The 20,955-nt window shown below is 37.5% G+C and overlaps 1 long non-coding RNA gene across 3 annotated transcripts in view; it reads left to right on the top strand.

Moving 5' to 3' along the window:
• The window catches only part of LOC123330542, a 521,303-nt gene that overhangs the window by 194,558 nt on the left and 305,790 nt on the right, over positions 1 to 20,955 (top strand). The window contains exon 3 of one of the 3 annotated variants that reach the window (XR_006640300.1): positions 16,684 to 16,766. The exons of the other annotated variants lie outside the window; for them this stretch is intronic. This is a non-coding gene — a long non-coding RNA (uncharacterized LOC123330542). Of the gene's footprint in view, positions 1 to 16,683; positions 16,767 to 20,955 lie in introns of those variants that run through there. 3 annotated transcript variants of the gene reach the window in all.

The following is a 20,955-nucleotide window of genomic DNA, read 5'->3' as shown; positions in this document are numbered from 1 at the left end:
TGAAAACAGTTACTTTTAGGATGGAAATCTCCTTTACTTTCTTGTAAGTCCCTTGAAGAAAACAGTGACTGGGAACTGTAAGAGTCCCTGACTCACTGCATTTTGACCTGGATGGTGCTCAGTGTGTTCTTCATTAATGACTGATTGCCATCCCCACCCCACACACACTATGTATAATTAGGAATAAATATTTAAACCTTGTTTCTTTAGCATATGCTTTAGTGGTTAGGATTCCTGGTTTTCACCCAGGCGGCCCAGGTTTGACTCCTAGTACAGGAACGAGAAGTAATCTTTGGGTTTCCCTGGTGGCTCAAATGGTAAAGAATCCTCCTGCCAATGCAGGAGACCGAGGTTTGATCCCTGGGTAGGGAAGATCCCCTGGAGAAGGGAATGGCTACCCACTGCAGTATCCATGCCTGGAGAATTCCAGGGACAGAGGAGCCTGGCAGGCTACAGTCCATGGGCTTTCAAAGAGTCAGACATGACTGAGCATCTGAGCACATGCCTTATTGAATTTTTTATTGTTCTAATTAGAAACGAAGTGCAGGTCCTGAAGGAAACTGTCCACAGTACACAAGCACCTCTTCTGCTGTTGTGGACCTGTAAGAAAAAAACTCTAAGCATTTCCACAATTCTAGGAAAATTAAAAGTGTTGATCACAAAGTAATGTAGCAACTACTTGGAACGGAGTGTCTCCACTCCACATATGTGTGCATGATCTGGCACGTTTCCTGTGATTAATAGACATATGGCCTTTTGTAGGTAACTCTTCAATGAGTGTGTGATGGTGCCATCATGTACTTCTCACATGGAATAAATTCCTCAGCCGAAAGATTCTGTATGTTGCCAGTGAACATGTTGCTAAAACTGTACTACTGTAAAATAATCAAAATAAGAAAGTATATTTCCTTTCTCCATTTCCTACTGAATGCTGACAGAGTAGTCCCTCACACTATGTGTAATGTAGCATCTTTCTCTTCCTGGGAGAAAGGAGAAAACAGAATTGTGTTAGAATCTGGGCATTTTATTGGTGTTCCTCCAGAGTCACTTTGGTGAAAGAGAATTTGCTGTGATGGCAGGTGAAATTATTAGCTTGTCAACAGATGAAAGTTACTGTGTGAGGGACAGGCTTCCAAGAAGACACCTCTGATGAGCCAGGGTACTGTTACAAAGTGACGTATTCCTCTAAAATGGGACTCATGGTGAAGGGTAGCAACTGATGACAGGTATATTTCCAGGAATATTTTGGGTTATGGACCATGGAAGCTTAGGGTTCCAAACAGTTTCTTGGTTTCACTGTGGCACTTATCTCCGAGCAGCCAGCATCTTTTATCTGCTACCACCACCAGTGAAGTTGTTGAGTCATGTCCGACTCTGCGATCCCGTGGACTGTAGCCTACCAGGCTCCTCCATCCATGGAATTTTCCAGGCAAGAGTACTGGAGTGGGTTGCCATTTCCTTTTATCTGCTAGGTGTGACTAAAAATTTGACACTAATGATAATGAATGACAGGTATCCCGAAAGTTGGAGTCTAAGGCTGAGTGCTTGAAGACCTGGTAGTTATCGGTGCTATTAGCTGGTTCTCAGAGGAATTAATTTCAAACCTATTCTGTGGTCATTTCCCTTTTAAAAGCACTAGGGGAGTGATTCCTTTTATTGGGCTCCTTTTCTCTTGTGCTTTATACATTTCAGGAAGTATTATCTCTTGAGATTGGAAAGCATATGCCATGAGTCAGTGTAGCTTCTGTTCCAAGTACTCGTTGCTGCTTGGCGGCAACACAGAAAAACAGTGACTCTCAGTATTCAGTGTGCATCAGGCTCGCTTGGGAAGATTAAAAAAATACGGATATGAAGGGCTTACCCTCAAAGATTCTGAAACAACTGCTCTGTAATGGGCCTGGACAGCTTTTTTTTTTGACAGTTGTATTTTTAAAAGCTCCTGATATTCTAAGGTGCAGCTAGGACTGAGGACAAATTGATTTATATGATGCACGTGGAGGTCATCTGTTAAAAGGACAGTGCCTGCTACAGGTAGCTGTTCAGTTGATAGTAGTGATGATGATGATGGAGGAACTAGAGGAAGCGGAGGGAGGTAATAAGGAATAAGTACCATTCTGCCTGACGATGTGAGGCACAACGTCCTCCTAGATAAGGATGACATTACCCTGGTTTTCTGTCAGCTTATTCTTCTTAAACATTGACTTGCCTGTCCACCAGTCACAAATAGGTTCATCCATGGGCTTCCCAGGTGGCGCTAGTGGTAAAGAACCTGCCTACCAGTGCAGGAGACCTAAGAGATGTGGGTTTGATCCCTGTGTTGGGAAGATCCTCTGGAGAAGGAAATGGCAACCCACTCCAGTATTCTTGCCTGGAGAATCTCGTGGACAGAGGAGCCTGGTGGGCTACAGTCCTTGGAGTCGCAAAGAGTCACACATGACTGAAGTGACTTAGCAGCAGCAGCATGTTTCTGGGGTTTTAAGTCAGTGTACATTGTAAGGTGCATCATCAAATTGGTAGTTGCTCTTTTAGAAGGGAAAGACTGAAGGCCAAAATAGAAGGTGGAAGCAAAGGAGATGGTTAGATAGCATCACCGACTCAATGGACATGAATTTGAGCAAACTCTGGGAGATAGAGGAGGACAGAGGAGACTGGTGTGCTGCAGTCCATGGGGTCACAAAGAGTCAGACACCACTTAGTGACTGAGCAACAGCTTTTTGAAGGAGAAGGGGAATCATGAATGAAACATTCAATTAAATTTGCCTCTCACTACAAATCACATTCTGATTTCATTAATAGTAACATGTGGGAAAAGAATCTTATAAAAATGAGAAAATAGCCATTTGACATTTCTTTCCCACTCAAGTCTGAAGGATCATCACCCAGAAAAATTAGTCTAATTAATGTTGAGAGTCTCCAGGAAAGTATTTCTATTTACAAGCAGCCTAATGAAATCACCTTATTCTGGGAAAAAAAAAATTATTTCTTCTCTCTTTGCATTTTAATATAGTCCAAATCAGTCATCCCTAAGAACTACCCTTTTCCAACTTTAAATAGAGTGTATTAAGTTTTCAAAATCTTTCTGTCAGTAACCTCCAACCACCCGTAATGAGGAAAGCTATTACATATATGAACCCAAGCTACTAAAGACACATAAAGATAAAACAAATAGACTAAACTGTTCAACTGGAAGTGTTCTTAAAGTACAACTAATCTATTGAGAAAAAGATGTGACATGTCACCTACAGACTGAATATATGTATATGTTAGCTCACCAGAATTGGTATATATAAAAAAATATATACTAGCTTACCAGATTAAAAATAAGTTCATTTATCTGATGTAAAAACATAAGGTACATTTCAAATCCTGAAAGGTCTCATAATTTAGTGGTACTTTTTTTTTTTTTTTAGTGGTACTTTTTGATATAAAATTTCTCTCTCTCTCTCTTTCCCTCTCCTGTCATGGAAATACTTGTGATTTCAATAGGATGTTAAATAACTCAGAAGCTAGCACTGTATCTATGAAAGGTATTATCTTATGAAATCAATTTTCATTAACCATTTGATCTTTCTCTCTCCCTGGAGTAATCCCCTTTGGCAGTAGTTCTTGTATTTCACACATAATATTAGAAAAATGACAGCTACTGGGCTCTCTTTGAACTGTGTAGACAGACTAAATAAAGCCATCTATCTCTTCAGCAGCAGATAACTAGGTAATGGTATTTATTCTATCTGATAAAGAAGACATAATTTTAATACTTTTTTTTGGAAACATTGATTTTCTAGACACACTCTTATGTATTTGCTCTTAAGCAATTTTACCCCTATTGTAAATACAAAATCAGAATATCTAATAAACATCAAAGTATGTACTTATTAAGGTTATACTGTACCCTATGTTATTGTTCTTGAAGTAATATTATTATTATTTCAAAGCATTATTATTATTCTTGAAAGGCATTGAAATATGAGAGACTTGAACATTTGATATAAACTTTTATTATGTGTATAACAATTGAGTAAAGCAAACAGAGAAAAGATTGTATATGTTTTCTACAGGCTACATATTCTGAGAGCCTCAATTCTACCCTAGTTTTATTAACATATAATGTCATATAAGTTTAGGATGTACATGTTGATATCATACACTCATATATTGCAAAATGACTGCTACCAGATTGTTAGCTATGTTACCTCTAATATGTCACATAATTATAATTTCTTTTGTGTAATGAGAACATTTAAGATCTACTCTTATTTTGTAGATTTTTTGATGATGGTCATTCTGACTGGTATAAAGTGATATTTCATTACAGTTTTAATTTGCATTTCTCAAATATTTAATGACGTTGAGCACCTTTTCATGTGTTTATTGGCCATCTGTATGTCTGGAAAAATGTCTGATTAGGTCTTCTGCCCATTTTTTTTATTGGGTTGTTTGTTTCCCTAAAATTGAGCTGTATGAGCTTCTTATATATTCTGGATAAAATGCTGAAGAGGATGTGGAGAAGAGGGAACACTCCTATACTATTGGTGGGAATGTAAACCAATATAGCTGTTATGGAGAAAAATAAGGCGATTCCTTAAAAAACTAGAAATAGATCTACCATATGATTCAGCATCCCCACTACAGGGCATATACCCTGAGAAAACCACAATTCTAAGAGACACATGTACCCCAGTGTTAATTGCAGCACTATTTGCAATAGCTAGGACATGGAAGCAACCCAGATTTCCATCAACAGATAAATGGATAAAGAAGATGTGATACATATATACAATGAAATATTATTCAGCCATAAAAAAGAATGAATTTGAGTCAGTTCTAATGAGATGGATGAGCCTAGAACCTGTTATACAGAGTGAAGTAAGTTAGAAAGAGAAAAAGAAATATATTTATGTATATATATGAAATCTAGAAAAATGGTATTGATGAACTTATTTGCAGGGAAGGAATGGAGATGCAGATGTAGAGAATGAACTTGTGCACACAGTGGGGGAGGGAGGGAGTGAGTGGGCTGAATGGAGAAAGTAGCAATCCACTCCAGTATTCTTGCCTGGAGAATTCCATGGACAGAGGAGCCTGGCAGGCTACAGTCCATGGGGTTGCAAAGAGTCGGACATGACTGAGTGGCTAACTCGCTTTCATAAACAAGGTATGCTTTAATATTAACCTCTTATCAGATGTATAATTTGAAAATATTTTGGTAACCTGCCATTTAATAGGTTGCTTTTCATTTTGTTAATGGTTTTCTTTGTTGTGTAAAGACATTATAGCTTTACATAGTCCTTCTTGTTTACTTTTGCTTTTTTCTCTTTACTTTTGGTGTCAGATTGAAAAAAAAAACTGTTAACACCAATGTCAAAGATTTTACTGCCTGTGTTTTCTTTGAGTTGTATGGTTTCAGGCCTTATGTTCGTCTTTAACCAACTATGAGTTGATTTTTGTATATAGTGTAAGTTTATTGTTTGAGGTATATTCATTTGCATGTGGCTGTTCAGGTTTTCCAATACCATTTGTTGAAGAGACTAAATTTTATCCATTGCATATTCTTGGATCCTTTTACATAAATTAATTGACCATATATGCATGGGTTTATTTCTGGGGTTTCTATCCTATTCCATGGATCAATGTATCTGTTTTTAATGCCAATTTCATACTGTTTTGATTACTATAGCTTTGTAATATAGCTTGAAATCAGGAAGCATTATGCCTTCAGTGCTTATACTTTCTCAAGATTCCTTTAGCTATCCTGGGTCTTCTGTGATTTCATTCAAATTTTAGAATCATTTGTTCTATTCTTGTTGAAAATGCTATTGGAATTTTGATAGGGTTTTCATTGAATTAGTAGATGGCTTTAGGTGGTAGGGATATTTGAACAATATCAGTTCTTCTACTTCATGAGCATGCAATATATTGTTATTTATCAGTCTCTTTAATTTCTTTTATCATTTTCCTAGAGTTTTAAGGTTACAAGTCTTTCACCTCCTTGGTTAGATTTATTCCGAGGTATTTTATCCTTCTTGATGCAATCGTCAACAGGAATTCTTTCTTAATTACTCTTTCTGATAGTTTATTTTTAGTGTATAGGAACACAAGTGATTTTCGCATGTTGATTTTGTATTCTGAAATTTTATTGAATTTATTGATTAGTTTTAAGAGTTTTTTGTGGATTCTTCAGAATTTTCTTTTCTTTCTTTTTTTTTTTTGAGGCTTAAACAACAGAAATTTACTGCTTCACAGTTCTGGAGGCCAGAAAGCCAAGACCAAGGTGTTGGTGGGCTAGGATCCTTCTGAGAGTTTTTTTTTGTTTGTTTGTTTAAATCTTTTTTTTTTTAATTTTATTTTATTTTTAAACTTTACAATATTGTATTAGTTTTGCCAAACATCGAAATGAATCCGCCACAGGTATACCTGTGCTCCCCATCCTGAACCCTCCTCCTTCCCCATACCCTCCCTCTGGGTAGTCCCAGTGCACCAGCCCCAAGCATCCAGTATCGTGCATCGAACCTGGACTGGCGACTCGTTTCATACATGATATTATACATGTTTCAATGCCATTCTGCCAAATCTCCCCACCCTCTCCCTCTCCCACAGAGTCCATAAGACTGATCTATACATCAGTGTCTCTTTTGCTGTCTCGTACACAGGGTTATTATTACCAACTTTCTAAATTCCATATATATGTGTTAGTATACTGTATTGGTGTTTTTCTATATATAGTATCAAATCATGTGTGAATAGTGGTTTTAGGTTTTTTGTTTTTTTTTTTGCCTTGCCTGATTGCTCTGGCTAGGACTTCCAATACTACAATGAATAAAATACTATGGTGATAAAAGTGGCAAGCGTAGGCATCCTTCTCTTATTCCTGATCTTAGAGAAACAACTTTTGGCTTTTCACCATTGAGTAGATGTTAGCTGTACACTTGTTTCAGCTGTACGCTTGTTACATATGACCTTTATTTTGTTGAGGGTTGGTCTACTTTTTGTGTTTCTCTTATTTTTGTATACCACTCTTTACTAACATTTTGTGGTTTGAAATGAACTTTTTATATAATTTTATTTTTCTCTTAGCACACTTTCTTCTTTGGGTGGTTGCCCTAGAATTTGCAATGTATATTTACACTAAACTTAGCCCACTTTCAAATAATACTATACTGCTTCATGGGTAATGCTAGTACCTTATTATAACAAACTAATCCTGATTACTAGGTTCTTTTTCTTTGTATCTTTGCCAGCATTTGCTATTTATAGACTTTTGGGGATGACAGTTTTGATAGGTGTGAGCTGGCACTTCATTGTGATTTTTCATTTGCATTGTTCTGATGGTTAGCAGTGTTTAACATCTTTTCATGTGCCTGTTGGTCATCTGTATATCTTCTTTGGAAAGATGTGTATCTTTTGGAGAAATGTATATTCAAGTCTTCTGCATATTTTTTTGATTGGGTTGTTTGAGCTTTTGATATTGAATTATATGAAGTATTTATATATTTTGAATATTAACCTCTTATCCATCATGACTTGCTACGATTTTCTTCCACTAAGTAGGTTGTCTTTTAGTTTTGCCAATGATTTCCTTTGCTATGCAAAAACTTTTAAGTTTGGGTAAACCTGATTTACTTATTTTTGCTTTTGTTTCTTTTACCTGAGGAGACAGATTAAAAAAAAATATTTCCACAACTTAAGATTGTTCTGCCTATGTTTTAATCCAGGAATTTTATGATTTCTGCTCTTATCTCTAGGTCTTTAATCAGGTCAATTTTATTTCTGTATATGGTGTGAGGGAATGTTCTAATTTCTTGCTTTTACATGTTGCTGTCCAGTAGTTCCAGCACCATTTATTAAAGAGACTGTCTTTTCTCTGTTGTATATTCTTGCCTCATTTGTCACAGTTTAATTGGCCATAAGTGTGTGGGGTTTTTCTTGGGCTCTCAATTCTGTTCCATTGATCTATGTGTCTATTTTTGGGCCAGTACCATGCTATTTTGATTACTGTTGCTTTGTAGTATGTTTTGATGTCATGGAGTGTGATATCTCAGCTTTGTTCTTTTTTCAAGGTTGGTTTGACAATTTGGGGTCTTTGTGGTTTGATATGAATTTTAGGATTATTTGTTCTAGCTCTGTGAAAAGCATCATAGGTATTTTGATAGAGATTGCATTAAAACTGTAGATTACTTTGGATACTATGGACATTCCAACAATTATCTTCCAATCCATGAATACAGAATATCTTTCCTTTATCTTCTTCATCTTCATTTTCCGTTATCACTGTTCATAGTTTTCAGAGTTGAAATAAACTTGGTGAAGTTTATTCCTAGGTATTTTATTCTTTTTGATGCAGTTCTAAGCAGGATCATTTTCTTCTTTATTTTTCTGATAGTTTATTATTAGTGTATAGAAAAGCAAGTTTTCTGTATATTAATCTTGTATCCTGATATTGTGTTCAATTCATTTATTGGTTCTAATAGTTGTTTTATTTTCTTTTTTTGTTTTGTTTTCTGAGTCCTTAGGGTTTTCTGTGTACAGTGTCAATTGTCAGCAAATAGTGACAGTTTTACTTCTTTTCTTCCAATTTGAATGTCTTTTATTTTTTTTTTTCTTGTCTCATTCCTTTGGCTAGGACTTCTGATACTATGTTAAATAGAAATTATAAGTGTGGGCATCCTTGTCTCATTCCTGACTTGAGGAAAAACTTTCAGGTTTTCACCATTGTGTATGATGTTAACTGTGGGCTTGTTATAAGTGGCTTTTATTATGTTGAGGTATATTTTTACTATACCAACTTCAAAAGTCTTTTTTAAAATCATAAACGGATGTTGAATTTCGTCAAATGCTTTTTCTGCCTCTGTTGAGATGATCATGTGATATTTTCTTCATTTTGTTAATATGGTATAACACATTGATTGATTTGCAAATATTGAACCATCTTTGTGTCCCTGGAATAAATTCTACTTGATCATGGTGCATAATCCATTTTGTGTATTGTTGAATTTAGTTTGCTAATATTTTGTTGAGAATTTCTGCATCCTTTCTGTCTCTTCTCCATTTTGTATTCCCATACAAAATGTATTTTATATCTATATTATATCTATTTGTATTTTATATCTATATTATTTTATACTTCTTTTTTTTTTAAATTTTATTTTATTTTTAAACTTTACATAACTGTATTAGTTTTGCCAAATAGTTGTCACATAGTTACTGAATATTCTCCGCTGCTTTTATCCATATTTTTCCTCTTTGCTTTTCAATTTTGCAATTTTCTACTGACATTCTTGTCAGAGAGGTTTTTCCTCTGCCATGTCTCATCTGCTAATGTGCCCATCAAAAGTGTTCCTCATTTCTATTACAGTATTTTTTATCTCTAGCATTTCTATTTGATTCTTTCTTAGAATTTCCATCTCTCTCCCTACATTACCCACCTATTCTTCCATATTGTCTATTTGTTTCCTTAGGTCCCTTGGCATATTAATCATAGTTGTTTTATCTTCTGAATCTGATAACTCCAACATTCCTGCCATACCTTAGTCTATGCTTTCACTATGGTTTCAAACTGTATTTTTTATTTTTTAGTTTGCTCTTTAATTTTTGTTGAGTGTCAATTTACTGGGTAAAAGGAATTGCTTCAAATATGCCTTTAGTGGTGTTGTAGTAAGGTATGGGGGTGGAGAAGCATTCTATAGTCTTGTGATTAGGTCTCAGTCTTTTAGTGAGCTAATGACCCTGGACTGTGAACTTCACTGGTGCTTCTCAGATTCCTGTCCCCTGCTCCCCTTACATCTTAGGTGAACAGGATGGCTAGAGTAGACTAGAGTTGGGTATTTCTCTTCTCCCAGATCAGTTAGGCTTTGATGAAATAAGTAAAAAAGTTTTTCTTGAAGTCAGATTTTTCTATGAAGAACAGAATGCTTTTGTATATTTCAAAATGTTTATTTCCACCCTTATCTGGCTAGAAGCTCTGAGGGCCTCTTTTCTCTGATTTTCACTGTGTGAACCTGTTAGGGATTTTGGAGGTAAAACCCACAAAAGTATGAGGTCTTGCAAATGACTGTATCACCTTGAGTTTTAAATCTCAGGCTTTTTTCCACACTGAGTCTCCAGCAATTTGGCAGTTATAGTTTAGATTTTCCTACTGTAATACTCATTCCCAGGGAGATTTTTGCTAAGTTGTGAGTCTCTATAACCTCCTGTTTGTCTCCCAAATTTTTGGAAGAGTGGTTTGCTCTATGACATCAGTTCTATGACAGATTTGAGAAGAGTTGTCAATTTTTTTTAGTTTGTTCTGCTTTTTATTTGTTATGGCAGAATGACAGTTTCTAAGCTCCTTACATGCTGGACCAGAAACCAGAAGTCTCATCAGTTGAGTTCAGTCGCTCAGTCATGTCCAACTCTTTTGCAACCCCATGGACTGAAGCACGCCAGGCTTCCCTGTCCATAGCCATCTCCTGGAGCTTACTCAAACTCAGGTCCATTGAGTCGGTGATGCCATCAAACCACCTCCCCTATTATCCCCTTCTCTTCCTACCTTCAATCTTTCCCAGCATCAAGGTCTTTTCAAATGAGTCAGTTCTTCGCATCAGGTGGCCAAAGTTTTGGAGCTTAAGCTTCAGCATCAGTCCTTCCAATGAATATTCAGGACTTGTTTTCTTTAGGATTGATTGGTGGGATCTCCTTTGCAGTCCAAGGGACTCTCAAGAGTCTTCTGCAACACCACAGTTCAAAAGCATCAATTTTTTGCCACTCAGCTTTCTTTATAGTCCAACTCTCACATCCATACATGACTACTGAAAAAACCATAGCTTTGACTAGATGGACCTTTGTTAGCAAAGTAATGTCTCTGCTTTTTAATGTTGGTCTAGGTTGGTCACAGCTTTTCTTCCAAGGAGCAGGTGTCTTTTAATTTCATGACTGCACTCACCATCTGCAATGATTTTGAAGCCCCCAAAGTAAAGTCTCTCACTGTTTCCCCATCTATTTGCCATAAAGTGATGGAACTGGATGCCATGATCTTAGTTTCCTGAATGTTGAGTTTTAAGCCAACTTTTTCACCCTCCTCTTTCACTTTCATCAAGAGGCTCTTTAGTTCTTTGCTTTCTGCCATAAGGGTGGTGTCACCTGAATATCTGAGGTTATTGACATTTTCCCCAGAAATCTTGATTCCAGCTTGTGTTTCATCCAGCCTGGCATTTCACATGATGTAATCTGCATATAAGTTAAATAAGCAGGTGACAATATACAGCTTTGACGTACTCTTTTTCTGATTTGGAACAAGTTCTGTTATTCCGTGTCCAATTCTAACTGTTGTTTCTTGACCTGCATACAGGTTTCTCAAGAGGCAGGTCAGGTGGTCTGGTATTCCCATCTCTTTCAGAATTTTCCACAGTTTGTTGTGATCTACACGGTCAAAAGCTTTGGCATAGTCAATAAAGCAGAAGTAGATGTTTTTCTAAAACTCTCTTGCTTTTTTGATGATTCAGCAGATATTGGCAATTTGATCTCTGGTTCCTCTGCCTTTTCTAAAACCAACGTGAACATCTGGAAGCTCATGGTTCACATACTGCTGAAGCCTGGCTTGTAGAATTTTGAGCATTACTTTGCTAATGTGTGAGATGATTGCAATTGTGCAATTTCATAATTGTGCAGTTGTGAAGTCTCATATTGCACTTTTAATGTTGAGTTTTTATTAGGTATTTTAGTATTTTTAAATTGCTATTTTAAATTTGGTCTTGCCAAATCACTTTACTAAATTCTCTTATTGTTTATAATAGTTTATCAGTAAAATCTATTGATTTTTAAGGTATACAGCCATGACAGTTCACAGTCCAGCATGACTGGAATATAATGGAAAGGGTGGTCCCTGAGGTTTTGAGACATGATGACCCTGCTAATTCAATCAGCTGAATAAGAGATAATTTTATCTCCTCCTTACAATGTTTATACTTCTCATTTCTTTGTCTTGCCTAATTATATTGTCTATTTCCTCTAAAATAATGTAAAAATTTAACAATGGAATTATTTACTGTCTTTACCTTTTTTTTTTACTTTAATGGGGAAACACCACTATTGTTTCCTATTGACTGTATTGCTAGTATTGTGTTAAAGATATGTTGAGTAATTTCTACTTATTTAATTTTTTTTTTAAGTCAAGCGTAGCAGAGAATTTTGAGTACAGTTGTTATTTGAGGCAATGGATATCATCGTGGTTATAAGAAAAGCGTTTTTGTACATACAAAAAGGAAGGGATCATAGATTAAACCTGAGGCAATATCTGTATTTAGAGGGTGGAAGGAGAAAGAAAATACAGAAGCAGTCAGAGAGTCCAGGTTAACATAAAACTTGCTAATGTTTGCTAATGTTTTGAAAAGTTGCCAGTATTATTATTTATAGAAATGTAAGCTATTTTTTTTTGACTGAACAGAAGTCCCAGAAACCAGTAGAATAACAAAAATTAGGATATTATTTATTTGGTTTGGAAGAGTACTGTGCATTAGCTTTGTAGAATTTCTGTAGAAGTTATAAATAATGTATATCTCTAGGGGCTGCAATGTTGCATTCAGAGACAATCAGATAGGTCTGTTGAGTTCAGAGCCCAAGATGTAGTAAAATGAAGCCCTTTGCTTCATATTCTGAAACACTGAGCTATTTCTTATTTTCCTAATGTTTCACAAAATTGCATCTTGCTCTGGAGATACCTTAAATCAGCTCTATTAACAGAAAAAAGGTGAGTCTAAATTATGCAGCATTTCCTTAGAAATGTTTCTTCATGAGGCACATTTCAGAGATATTCTTTGAAAAAATGGTCGGTTCACTAAATTGGAAAGTGTAGATGGAGGTGCCAGAATAATTTCGTCATAAGCGAGATCTTGCATATATTGGATGTACATCAACGTGTAAAATATAATATTAAAGAAAGAATCCAGAGAATAGCTTCGCTTACTTTGAGAATGTTCCTATTACTTGTCTTTCACTTTCCTTTTTAGCTAATATTTGTCTATTTGGAGAGCTTATTGATTATCTTAGAGATATTTTTTGATAGGTAGTATAAAGCTAGAGATTTGAAATAGCTCAACTGGAATTCTGTCACCTCCACTAGCTTTGTTCATAGTGATGCTTTCTAAGGCCCACTTGACTTCACATTCCAGGATGTCTGGCTCTAGGTCAGTGATCACACCATTGTGATTATCTGGTCGTGAAGATCTTTTTTGTACAGTTCTTCTGTGTATCCTTGCCACGTCTTCTTAATATCTTCTGCTAGGTCCATACCATTTCTGTTCTTTATCATGCCCATCTTTGCATGAAATGTTCCCTTGGTATCTTTAATTTTCTTAACGAGATCTCTAGTCTTTCCCATTCTGTTGTTTTCCTCTATTTCTTTGCATTGATCAATGAAGTAGGCTTTCTTATCTCTCCTTGCTATTCTTTGGAACTCTCCATTCAGATGCTTATATCTTTCCTTTTCTCCTTTGCTTTTCACTTCTCTTCTTTTCACAGCTATTTGTAAGGCCTCCCCAGACAGCCATTTTGCTTTTTTGCATTTCTTTTCCATGGGGATGGTCTTGATCCCTGTCTCCTGTACATTGTTACAAACCTCCATCCATAGTTCATCAGGCACTCTGTCTATCAGATCTAGTCCCTTAAATTTATTTTTCACTTCCACTGTATAATCATAAGGAATTTGATTTAGGTCATACCTGAATGGTCTAGTGGTTTTCCCTACTTTCTTCAATTTAAGTCTGAATTTGACAATAAGGAGTTCCTGATCTGAGCCACCGTCAGCTGCCGGTCTTGTTTTTGCTGACTGTATAGAGCTTCTCCATCTTTGGCTGCAAGGAATATAATCAGTCTGATTTCAGTGTTGACCATCTGTTGATGTCCATGTGTAGAGTCTTCTCTTGTGTTGTTGGTAGAGGGTGTTTGCTATGACCAGTGTGTTCTCTTGGCAAAACTCTATATGTTGCTCTCAATATGCCAGCAAATTTGGAAAACTCAGCAGTGGCCACAGGACTGGAAAAGGTCAGTTTTCATTCCAATCCCAAAGAAAGGCAATGCCAAAGAATGCTCAAACTACTGCACAATTACACTCATCTTACACACTAGCAAAGTAATGCTCAAAATTCTCCAAGCCAGGCTTCAGCAATACGTGAACTGTGAACTTCCAGATGTTCAAGCTGGTTTTAGAAAAGGCAGAAGAACCAGAGATCAAATTGCCAACATCCACTGGATCGTAGAAAAAGCAAGAGAGTTCCAGAAAAACATCTATTTCTGCTTTATTGACTATTTCAAAGCCTTTACCTGTGTGGATCACAATAAACTGTGGAAAATTCTGAAAGAGATGTGCATACCAGACCACCTGACCTGCCTCTTGAGAAACCTATATGCAGGTCAGGAAGCAACAGTTAGAACTGGACATGGAACAACAGACTGGTTCCAAATAGGAAACCTCTATGTAGGTCAGGAAGCAAGTTAGAACTGGACATGAAACAACAGACTGGTTCCAAATAGGAAAAGGAGTATGTCAAGGCTGTATATTGTCACCCTGCTTATTTAACTTCTATGCAGAGTACATCATGAGAAACGCTGGGCTGGAAGAAGCACAAGCTGGAATCAAGATTGCCGGGAGAAATATCAGTAACCTCAGATATGCAGATGACACCACCCTTATGGCAGAAATTGAAGAGGAACTAAAAAGCCTCTTGGTGAAAGTGAAAGAGGAGAGTGAAAAAGTTGGCTTAAAGCTCAACATTCAGTAAACTAAGATCATGGCGTCTGGTCCCATCACTTCATGGCAAATAGATGGGGAAACAGTGGAAACAGTGTCAGACTTTATTTTTTTTTTTTGGCTCCAAAATCACTGCAGATGGTGACTGCAGCCATGAAATGAAAAGACGCTTACTCCTTGGAAGAAAAGTTGTGACCAACCTAGATAGCATATTAAAAAGCAGAGACGTTACTTTGCCAACAAAGGTCCGTCTAGTCAAGGCTATGGTTTTTCCTGTGGTCATGTATGGATGTGAGAGTTGGATTGTGAAGAAAGCTGAGTGCTGAAGAATTGATGCTTTTGAACTGTGGTGTTGGAGAAGGTTCTTGAGAGTCCCTTGGACTGTAAGGAGATCCAACCAGTTCATCCTAAAGGAGATCAGTCCTGGGTGTTCATTGGAAGGACTGATGCTGAAGCTGAAACTCCAGTATTTTGGCCACCTCATGCTAAGAATTGACTCATTGGAAAAGACCCTGATGCTGGGAGGGATTGGGGGCAGGAGGAGAAGGGGACGACAGAGGATGAGATGGCTGGATGGCATTACCCACTCAATGGACATGAGTTTGAGTGAACTCCTGGAGTTGATGATGGACAGAGAGGCCTGGCATGCTGCGATTCATGGGGTCACATAGGGTCGGACACGACTGAGCAACTGAACTGATAAAGCTAGGGCATCATTATTTGAACTCATTCTTCTGTCTAGCTGTGAAACTGTTTCTGGGCCCACTAGATGTGATTTTCAAATCTGTTTTCATGAGAAGTTTTTCTTGGTGGAAGGAGAGATGATAAAAGCAGAAGGGCACAGAGGCTATGTAGGAGGAGAAGGAGATATTAAAGGGATTTGTCCCTATCTATCAACCCGGCCCCCAGAATTTCTACCAGAACTATACCAAGAAAAGCGCTGCCACAATAAGGTATTTTTATGAAACATTCTTTATGATTCTGGGACACAGACCTCATGGATTTGGTTCCCAGAAGGTATTTTGGTAGAGTGTCTTAGCCTGTTGTTCAATTGCTAAATCATGTCTGACTCTATGAACCCATGGACTGCAGCATGCCAGGCTTCCCTGTCCTTCACTATCCTGCAGTTTGCTTAAATTTACATCCATTGAGTCTGTGATGCCTTCCAGCCATCTCATCCTCTGTTGTTCCCCTTTCCTCCTGCCCTGAATTGTTCTAGAAAGAGCTCTGGAGACATTTCCTTGACTTTCAACCCTTGCTCTCCAAATTTCTAGCTTTGTGACCTTAGACAAACTACTTCCCTAAGCCTGTTTTCCATCTCTATTAGTTTTCTGTAGTTGTCATGGAAAGTTATCCCAAACTCAATAAACAACAAAAATTTATTATCTCAGTTTTGGAGGCCAGGATTCTGAAATCCGAAATCAAGGTGTCAGTAGGGTCTTGCTCTCTTTAGGAGGCTTTGGGGGAGAATTTGTTCTTTGCCTTTGTCCCATACGGGACACCTTATGGGATCCCCAGAATACCTGCATGAGTGAGCTTTTGCTGGGATCTGGGAGTCATGTATTAATAGAAAGGAAAGAGATACTGATTTAGGACTAACAGATGAAATAAGTATATTTGAGTCTTGTTAGAGTCATATCTGGCTTATAACCTGCTTCCTAGTTATGATGCTTCTTTTTCATTTAATTATTTTTTTCCTAGTAATTCTTCATTCTGACTGCAATAATTTCTATTGCTTTTGTCCTCATTCAGTAGCATATATCTTCTTATATAGTTTTGAAACTATAACAATAAATCCTTAGTCTGTGATCACACAGCACATCTGGATTGATTAATCTGCTATTTAAATACAGTTGAAAATTTATATTCTACTTTTAAATGTAACTATAAAAATGAAATGTAGTTTTAGAAGTCCTTATTGGCGAAAACCTAAGGATGACCTTATAATTTGTTGTCCAAACCAGGTCACTTCCGAGAGTGAAAGGGAGCAGTATTAATTGTTACCCTGGGACAGTCTCAAACAAATCAGGATGAATGGCCACCCTATGTAAGTGTTCTAAGTTTCTGCTGCATGAAAGTGAAAGTGAAGTCGCTCAGTCGTGTCTGACTCTTAGCGACCCCATGGACTGTAGCCTGCACCAGAATTCTCCATCCATGGGATTCTCCAAGCAAGAGCCCTGGAGTGGGTTGCCATTTCCTGCTGTATGAAGGTCCCCCTTAACTCAGGGCACATCTGACCATAGAATCAAAGCTAACCATCAGTTCCGTGAGTAACCAAGCTGAAGATGCAAATAGATTAATTTAGCAATTAAGTCTAATATCCAGATGGTGTGGCAACATTTTCCAGGTGAGCAATTCATTCTATGTTAAGAGACCAAGATAAAGGGTTATTAAGTTCCAATAGATTGGGAATTCGGAATTGATATATATATACACTGCTATATTTAAAATGGGGCTTCCCAGAAGAACCTGCCTGCCAATGCAGGAGATGTAAGAGATGCAGGTTCTATCCCTGAGTCGTGAAGTTCCCCTGGAGGAAAGCATGGCAACCCACTCCAGTATTCTTGCCTGGAGAATCCCATGGAGGATGGAGCCTGGTGGGCTACAGTCCACGGGGTCGCAAAGAGACAGATATGACTGAAGCAAGTGTATAGCACAGGGAACTCTGCTTAATATTCTATGCTGACCTAAATGGGGAAAGAACTTGAAAATAATAGATACATGTATACATATAAGTGAATCACTTTTCTGTACACCTGAAATTAACACAACATTGTTCATCAACTATACTCCAACATACTAAAAAAAATAAAAAGGACATGCTCCTGGAATAGTTGGGTGAGGCAGTTCCAGGAACCACAGTGAGAAACGTGGGGAGTCCTAACTCCTATTGAGTGGAGCCCTCCTTGGGCTCCATGCCTACATTTTTGAGAAATTTAACATTTTCACCAGTTTTGATGTCCTGGACATAGATGTCATTTGAGCACTTCTGAAGTAGGGCCCACTGAAGCCTAAAGTCTATTTTAAAACTGCATGTACAGAGTTGAGACTGTTTGACTTGTGGATATACATTTTGAGGGCTGTTCATTATAACTGTCTCTCTCTCCTGAGTAATATTCACAACCAGCCTCTCAGTAACTTCTGCTGACACACTCCCTCTTACCAACTCAGAGGGCACTGGATAAACCGATTCTGCAGTATTACATTCAGAGAATTTCTGTGGTACATCAGTAGAAATCAGCAATAGAAATTTTAAGATTTATGCTTCTAAATTTTGAATGTACAATGGAGTAAGATAAAACTGTGATATTTACTATAGAGAAAAATCGGTGAACAGGTAGTAGAAATGGGGAATGATATCATTCATCGTTGAGTTGAATGATAGTTGGAAGTAAAAGCAAATTATCATAATATGGGCTCAAGAAGAGTCAAATGCAGAAGCATATTGTTAAAAGACACACTGGGCCATTGGGAAGGGCAGAATCTCAGAGGATTAAACTGAAGAAAGGTAAGGATGGAGGAAGCATGACCAGTGACTGGTATTGAAATACAGCCAATAAAACTGCTTCATCTCCCCTTCTTCAAGCCAGAGAGAACTGGGAGCTGGGCTGAGCTGGCCTGTAAGGAATGGAGAGATTATCATGTAAGGTATTTCGAGGCACAGACAAGTCTGAACATTTACTGTGGTTCTGATTTTCTCTGCTTCATAACTAGGGGCTCCCCTGCATGCTCTCTCAGTGCTTGTTATGGATGAGCCTTCTCCGCGTGTCTTTCCTCCAGGGCCAGTGTCTCAGTATTCTTATACGTGTGTTCCTTTGTCCCTGTTGCTCTAGTTATACCTTCTTTCTTATTCTATTTCATCATCTCCCTCTCTGTCTTACCTAAAGATAACAAAAATGACTTTTTAATTTGTTTTATTTATCAGACCATTTTATGTTTTATATTAATTTTAAAAATGTCAGTAAGTAAAATATGTCTTTCACTCTAACAAAGAGTACAACAAAAAAGCTAAATTGAGTTACTTTTGACTTTTGTGGTCTTCGGTTGAAGTTTTTCTTACTCCTGAGGATTAGCAGTTCTTGTAAGAGGGGAAGAAGTTTTTTCCCCTTGATTTAAGTGTTTTAATTCTACAGAGAACTTGATGTCTTTTACAGTTGTTGCTTTTAGCCAATTACCGCCTGTATAAAATAAAGGACAAATAATAACATCTTCATTTTACTGACAAAAGAATTGGAGAATAGAGCAGATAAGCAATGTGTTCCAGATCAAACAGAAATGTTAAAAGTCATATTAGAATTCAGTACCCTGAATTATCATTTTAGTGATTTTTTTCAAAATGTTAAAAATATCAAATTAACATAAAAAATACCTATGAAACTCATAAAAGATCACTCATTATCTTTTATCCTAACATCTTTCAAGTATAGGTTATATTTTTTCTGTTTTTGGAAGAATAAATATTTCAGATATAGTTGAAGTTCCCCATGTAGTCCTTCATATTCTTATTCTTCTTCCCTTCCCAGAGGCAACCATTTCTCAATTTTAATCGAGTTTTAATCATTCCTATATATTCTTTTATATTTCTGAAATCGAAAATCCTTGTATGAATTGAATAATAAGTATGATTTTGCAACTGACTTTCAATCACCCTGATCATGTTTTTGATTCTTATCTGTGTTGGTGCATGTGATTTAAGTTTATTTATTATAACTGTGAGGGCTTCCGTCATAGCTCAGTTGGTAAAGAATCCACCTGCAATGCAGGAGACCCCGGTTTGATTCCTGGGTCAGGAAGATCCACTGGAGAAGAGATAGGCTACCCACTCCAGTATTCTTGGGCTTCCCTTGTGGCTCAGCTGGTAAAGGATCCACCTGCAATGTGGGAGACCTGAGTTCAACCCCTGGGTTGAGAAGACCCCCTGGAGAAGGGGAAGGCTACCTGCTCCAGTATTCTGGCCTGGAGAATTCCATGGGGTCACAGAGTTGGACATGACTGAGTGACTTTCACTTGTCACTTGTAATTATGACTGTACTGTAATATTTTATATATGAATTTGCCATGATTTATAAATTTTTTTCAGCCAAGAAGCCTTTTTAAGCTAGATTTAATAGCATAGTATTTGCCAGATTTTGTTACAAATTATAAGGGGTAGCATATGCTACCCATATTTCTGCTTTAGTAAAAATTTTCTTTTTGATATATAGTAACAAGTAACTTATTTATGGTTTTTCCAGTGGTCATGTATGGATGTGAGAATTGGACTGTGAAGAAAGCTGAGCGCCAAAGAATTGATGCTTTTGAACTGTGGTGTTGGAGAAGACTCTTGAGAGTCCCTTGGACAGCAAGGAGATCCAACCAGTCCATTCTGAAGGAGATCAGTCCTGGGTGTTCATTGGAAGGATTGATGCTGAAGCTGAAACTCCAGTACTTTGTCCACCTCATGCGAAGAGTTGACTCATTGGAAAAGACCCTGATGCTGGGAGGGATTGGGGGCAGGAGGAGAAGGGGACAACAGAGGATGAGATGGCTAGTTGGCATCACTGACTCGATGGATGTGAGTTTGAGTGAACTCCGGGAGTTGGTGATGGACAGGGAGGCCTGGCGTGCTATGATTCATGGGGTCGCAAAGAGTCGGACACGACTGAGTGACTGTACTGAACTGAACTGAACTTATCTATATTATTTCCTCAAGTGTTCAATCATATCAGAATACTTTAAACAAGGATGGTTTCATTCAGAGAAGTAAAATTAAAGATATTGTTGTTGGTCAGTTGCCCTGTCATGTCTGACCCTTTGTGACCCCATGGACTGCAACATGCCAGGCTTCCCTGTCCTTCATCATCTCCTGGACTTAATTCAAAGTCATGTCCATTGAGTCAATGATGCCATCCAACCATCTTATCCTCTGTTTCTCCCTTCTCTTGACCTCAGTCTTTCCCTCTATCAGGGTCTTTCCCAATGAATCAGCTCTTTGCATTATGTGGTCAAAGTATTGGAGATTCAGCTTTAGCATTCAGTCCTTCCAATGAATATGCAGGGTTGGTTTCCTTTAACATTGACTGGTCTGATCTCCCTGTTGTCCAAGGGACTCTTAAGAGTCTTCTCCAGCACCACAATGTGAAAGCATTAATTCTTCAGTGCCTTTATGGTCCAACTTTCACATCCATACATGACTACTGGGAAAATCATAGCTTTGACTATATAGGCCTCTGTCAGCAAAGGTCTCTGCCTTTTAA

Source organism: Bubalus bubalis, chromosome 19, assembly GCF_019923935.1.
Source record: "Bubalus bubalis isolate 160015118507 breed Murrah chromosome 19, NDDB_SH_1, whole genome shotgun sequence".
Lineage (NCBI taxonomy): Eukaryota > Metazoa > Chordata > Mammalia > Artiodactyla > Bovidae > Bubalus > Bubalus bubalis.
The sequence above is the reverse complement of the archived record's forward strand: the minus strand, read 5'-3'. Positions and strand labels throughout refer to the sequence as shown.